The following is a 6763-nucleotide window of genomic DNA, read 5'->3' on the forward strand; positions in this document are numbered from 1 at the left end:
CCTGTAAAAAAAAAGGCGGGGGGGAGCAAAGATGCCTCGAAAATGAAATTTTCTTTCTTTTCTGTCTAAAAGACGGATCACTTGTGTAATAGTTTGGTAAAGCTGCCATAACAAAGCATCATGAACTGGGTGGCTTGAAAAACTGAAGCTTATTATCTCAAAGGTTTAGAGGCTGAAATTTCAAGATCAAAGTGTCAACAGAGTTAGTAACTTCTAAGTCCTCGCTCCTTACCTTAAACACCACCATCTTCTTGTGTCTTTTCACATCATTTTCTCTATATATCTATCTCTCTGTCCAAAATTTTTCCCTTTTATAAGGATACCACAAATAATGGATTCGGGCTTTGCCCAAGCAACCATGTTTTAATTTAATTACCTCTCTAAAAACTCTTTCCAAATAAGCTCATACTCTGAACTGGTGATTAAGACTCCAACGTTTGGGGAGGGATATAAGAGGACAGAATTTGAATTCTAACAACTTAGCATAAAATATGAAGAGTACTACTACTTTCACATGAAACATCTGAAATCACACATCCTTGTGTTTCCAACTAGCCTGTTTTATCTTCACCATTTAATATATTTCTTCTATCTTTTCTCTATCTCAAATTCCTTTAGTTGATATAAAACCAAGAATCCCAGACCTTAAGTGTCTACATTAATCTATTACTTGCCAGTCCATCATGAGAACAAAAGTGATTAAAAATCTTCCATAGAGAACCCTAAAAAAAAATGTTTAATGTGAGAATGGCTTTCATCCACAACTAAAGAAAACAAGTAATCAGAACTTAGATTAGGCTGTATCTTATGCCTTATCCTTAAATTTTGACTAGACTAAAGATGAAAGTTTGGGAAAACAGAGGGATACATTCATAGGACACTTTAGCACTAATGTTATGATTCTTTTAAGCAATGATCTTTGGTAGACTTGAAAGCTAATGAAAGTTTCTCTTTGTATCTCTCTTTCTTTCCCCACCACTCAACTTCCTTTTTCTCACTCAAATGAACTAAAACATGAAATAGTAAATTTAGTTGGAAAAATAGAGTAATGAATTGAAGATCTGGGAGATATTTAAACTGCAGCTGAATTAATTAGGAATTATTGCTTTGACTTAATGTAACCATTCACAGTTTTTTTGTTTGTTTGTTTTTCAAGCAGAGTATGTGTAGACTCGAGATTGATCCCTGGGTTGGAAAGATCCCTGGAGAAGGAAATGGCAACCCACTCCAGTATTCTTGCCTCAAAAATACCATGAATGGAGGAGACTGGTGGAATGCAGTCCATGGGGTTATAGAGTCAACACAACTGAATAAATAACACTATGTTTGTTGTCCATGCTTATTTTAACCGAAATTGAACCCAAACTGTGTTTCATAATGTATTCTTTACTGTTTTCTAATAATTTCCAAAAATACTTTTACCATTACCATAATTGTGATTTTTAAAACTTTTTATTGGAGCATTATTCAATATCACAGTAATCCAAGTCTATGCCCCAACCAGTAATGCTGAAGAAGCTGAAGTTGAACGGTTCTATGAAGACCTACAAGAACTTTTAGAACTAACACCCCAAAAAGATGTCCTTTTCATTATACGGGACTGGAATACAAAAGTAGGAAGGCAAGAAAAACATGGAGTAACAGGCAAATTTGGCCTTGGAATACAGAATGAAGTAGGGCAAAGACTAATAGAGTTTTGCCAAGAAAATGCACTGGTCATAACAAATACCCTCTTCCAACAACACAAAAGAAGACTCTACACATGGACATCACCAGATGGTCAACCCCGAAATCAGATTGATTATATTCTTTGCAGCCAAAGATGGAGAAGCTCTATACAGTCAGCAAAAACAAGACCAGGAGCTGACTGTGGCTCAGACCATGAACTTCTTATTGCCAAATTCACACATAAATTGAAGAAAGTAGGGAAAATCACTAGACCATTCAGGTATGACCTAAATCAAATCCCTTATGATCATACACTGGAAGTGAGAAATAGATTTAAGGGACTAGATCTGATAGATAGAGGGCCTGATGAACTATGGAATGAGGTCCGTGACATTGTACAGTAGACAGGGATCAAGACCATCCCCATGGAAAAGAAATGCAAAAAAGCAAAATGGCTGTCTGGGGAGGCCTTACAAATAGCTGTGAAAAGAAGAGAAGCAAAAAGCAAAGGAGAAAAGGAAAGATATAAGCATCTGAATGCAGAGTTCCAAAGAAGAGCAATAAGAGATAAGAAAGCCTTCTTCAGCGATCAATGCAAAGAAATAGAGGAAAAGAACAGAATGGAGAAGACTAGGGATCTCTTCAAGAAAATCAGAGATACCAAAGGAACATTTCATGCAAAGATGGGCTCGATAAAGGACAGAAATGGTATGGACCTAACAGAAGCAGAAGATATTAAGAAGAGATGGCAAGAATACACAGAAGAACTGTACAAAAAAGATCTTCATGACCCAGATAATCACGATGGTGTGATCACTGACCTAGAGCCAGACTTTTTGGAATGTGAAGTCAAGTGGGCCTTAGAAAGCATCACTACAAACAAAGCTAGTGGAGGTGATGGAATTCCAGTTGAGCTCTTTCAAATCCTGAAAGATGATGCTGTGAAAGTGCTACACTCAGTATGCCAGCAAATTTGGAAAACTCAGCAGTGGCCACAGGACTGGAAAAGGTCAGTTTTCATTCCAATCCCAAAGAAAGGCAATGCCAAAGAATGCTCAAACTACCGCACAACTTGCACTCATCTTGCACGCTAGTAAAGTAATGCTCAAACTTCTCCAAGCCAGGCTTCAGCAACATGTGAACCATGAACTTCCTTATGTTCAACCTGGTTTTAGAAAAGGCAGAGGAACCAGAGATCAAATTGCCAACATCCGCTGGATCATAGAAAAAGCAAGAGAGTTCCAGAAAAACATCTATTTCTGCTATATTGACTATGCCAAAGCCTTTGACTGTGTGGATCACAATAAACTGTGGAAACTTCTGAAAGACATGGGAATACCAGACCACCTGATCTGCCTCTTGAGAAATGTGTATGCAGGTCAGGAAGCAACAGTTAGAACTGGACATGGAACAATAGACTGGTTCCAAATAGGAAAAGGAGTGCATCAAGGCTGTATATTGTCTCCCTGTTTATTTAACTTATATGCAGATTACATCATGAGAAACGTTGGACTGGACGAAACACAAGCTGGAATCAAGATTGCTGGGAGAAATATCAATAACCTCAGATATGAAGATGACACCACCTTTATGGCAGAAAGTGAAGAGGAACTCAAAAGCCTCTTAGTGAAAGTGGAGAGGGAAAAAGTTGGCTTAAAGCTCAAAATTCAGAAAACGAAGATCATGGCATCCGGTCCCATCACTTCATGGGAAATAGATGCGGAAACAGTGTTAGACTTTATTTTTCTTGGCTCCAAAATCACTACAGATGGTGACTACAGCCATGAAATTAAAAGATGCTTACTCTTTGGAAGGAAAGTTATGACCAACCTAGATAGCATATTCAAAAGCAGAGACATTACTTTGCCAACAAAGGTCTGGCTAGTCAAGGCTATGCTTTTTCCTGTGGTCATGTATGGATGTGAGAGTTGGACTGTGAAGAATGCTGAGCACTGAAGAATTGATGCTTTTGAACTGTGGTGTTGGAGAAGACTCTTGAGAGTCCCTTGGACTGCAAGGAGATCCAACCAGTCCATTCTGAAGGAGATCAGCCCTGAGATTTCTTTGGAAGGAAGAATGCTAAAGCTGAAACTCCAGTACTTTGGCCACCTCATGCAAAGAGTTGACTCATTGGAAAAGACTCTGATGCTGGGAGGGATTGGGGGCAAGAGGAGAAGGGGACGACAGAGGATGAGATGGCTGGATGGCATCACTGACTCTCTGGACGTGGGTCTCAGTGAACTCCGGGAGTTGGTGATGGACAGGGAGGCCTGGCGTGTTGCAATTCATGGGGTCGCAGAGTCGGACATGACTGAGCGACTGATCTGATCTGATTGGAGTATAGTTTATTTAATATGTTATGTTACTCTATGGTATATAGCAATGTGAATCAGTTATACATGTACATATACCCACTCCTTTTTAGATTATTTTCCCATATAGATCATTACGGGGTACTGAGAAGAGTTTCTGAGCTATACAGTAGATCCTTATTAGTTATCATTTTATACAGAGTTCTGTGTATATGTGAATTGCAGTCTCCCAATACATCACCACCCTCACCATCTTCTTTCCCCAAAACTGTAAGTTTGTTTTCTGCATCTGTGACTCTATTTTTGTTCTGTAAATAAGTTAATATGTACGATTTTTAGATTCAATAGCATGTATTTGTCATTCTCTGTTTTATCTTACTCAGTGAGACAATCTCTAGGTCCATCCATGCCACTCAAATCCTTTTTCATGGCAGAATATATGTACATTGGATATATGTATCACATCTTTATCCATTCCTATTGATGGTCATTTAGATTGTTTCCATATCCTGGCTATTGTAAATAGTGCTGCAGTGAACTTTATGATACATGTATCTTTCTGAATTATTAGAAATACAAAGGATTATCAGTTCAGTTCAGTCGCTCAGTCATGTCCAACTCTTTGTGACCCAATGGACCACAGCCCGCCAGGCCTCCCTATCCATTACCAACTCCCAGAGTTTACCCAAACTCATGTCCACTGAGTTGGTGATACAATCCAACCATCCCATCCTCTGTCATCCCCTTCTCCTCCTGTCCTCAATCTTTCCCAGCATCAGGGTCTTTTCAAATGAATCAGCTCTTTGCATCAGGTGGCCAAAGTGTTGGAGTTTCAGCTTCAACCTCAGTCCTTCCAATGAACACCCAGGACTAATCTCTTTTACGATGGACTGGTTGGATCTCCTTGTAGCCCAAGGAAGAGAATACTATAAGAAGCTATATGCAAATAAAATGGGCAGCCTGGAAGAAATTATCAAATTTTTAGAAAGGTACAACCTTCTAAAACTGAACCAGGAAAAAATAGAAACTATGAACAGACTGATCAAAAGTAATGAAATTGAAACTTTGATTAACAATTTTCCACCAAAGTCCAGGACAAGATGGCTTCACAGACGAATTTTATCATTTAGAGAATAGTTAACCCATATTCTTCTTAAACTCTTCCAAAAAGTTGCAGATGAAGGAATGCTCACAAGCTCATTCTAAAAGGCCACCATCAGCTTGATACCAAAGATATCACAAACAGAAACCTAGACAAATATATCACATACAAAAAATTACAGACTAATATCACTCATGAACATAGATGTAAAAGTCTTCAATAAGTTTTGCCAGCCACTGCCAAGGTCAGACACTCTAGTCATCTGTTGCAATGCAAGGAGGCCTGTCCACGTGGAAGTCAATACTGAGTTTCTGCTGAGTCAGAGATCTCCATTGCGTTCTTGTGCACTGAGCTTTTGGAACTCAAGTAAAGACCCTTTCTATTTGGGTGAAATTCCTCTTGGTAGATTGGATCTAGGCTGGTTTTTGCAGAGAAATCAAGCCCTGAGCCTTTGGAGTTGGAACACTGACTCCAAGACCCTAGAGAAGTAACCCTAGGGAGTATCAAATAGTGAGAACCCATGCAAAGGAAACCACATCAATACAAGACCTACATCACCCAACCACCAATAGCACCCTGTGCAGTACACCTCATCTAAAACACAAAACAAAAATATAAACCAAATCATCAGACTCAGCCTTGCCCATACACAGAAGTCCAAATAAATGAAGAGGAAATAGGCAAACTACCTGAAAAAGAATTCAGAATAATGATAGTAAAGATGATCAAAAACTTTGAAAACAAAATCGAGAAAATGCAAGAATCAATTAACAAAGACCTAGAAGAATTAAAGGATAAACATACAGAGACAGACAACACAATTACTGAAATTAAAAATACTCTAGTGGAATCAATAGCAGAATATCTGAAGGAGAAGAATGAATCAGTGAGCAGAAAGATTAAAATGGTGGAAATAATTTCTGAAGTGCAGAATAAAGTAAAAAGAATGAAAAAAACTGAGAATAGTTTCAGAGACCTTTGGGATGATAGCAAATGCACTAACATTTGAATTGTAGGGGTCCCAGAAGAAGAAGAGAAAAATAAAGATATGAGAAAATTTTTGAAGAGATTATAGTTGAAAATTTCCCCAACATGGAAAAGGAAATAGCCACTCAAGTCCAAGAGACACAAAGAGTCCCATAAAGGATAAACCCAAGGAGAAACATGCCAAGACACATACTAATCAAACAAAGACTAAACATAAAGAAAGAATATTAAAAACAGCAAGAGAAAACCAACAAGTAACATACAAGGGAAACCTCATACGCTTAACAGCTGAAATTCTGCAGGCCAGAAGGGAATGGCAGGATATATTTAAAGTACTGAAAGGGGAAAAATCTACAACCAAGATTACAGTATCTATCAAGAATTTCATTCAAAATTGATGGAGAAATCAAGAGCTTTTCAGAAAAGCAAAAGAGAACTCAGTACCACCAAACCAGCTTTACAACAAATGTTAAAGGGACTTATATAGTCAAGAAATACAACAGAAGAAAAAACGCCTAGAAAATCAACCCCAAACAATTAAGAAAATGACAATAAGAGCATATATATTAATAATTACTTTAATGTAAATGAATTAAACATTCCAACCAAAAGACACAGACTGGCTGAATGGATACTAAAACAAGACCCATACATATGCTGTCTACAAGAAACCCATTTCAGACCTCAAGACACA

Source organism: Bison bison, unplaced genomic scaffold, assembly GCF_000754665.1.
Source record: "Bison bison bison isolate TAMUID 2011002044 unplaced genomic scaffold, Bison_UMD1.0 scf7180017864339, whole genome shotgun sequence".
Taxonomy (NCBI): Eukaryota; Metazoa; Chordata; class Mammalia; order Artiodactyla; family Bovidae; genus Bison; species Bison bison.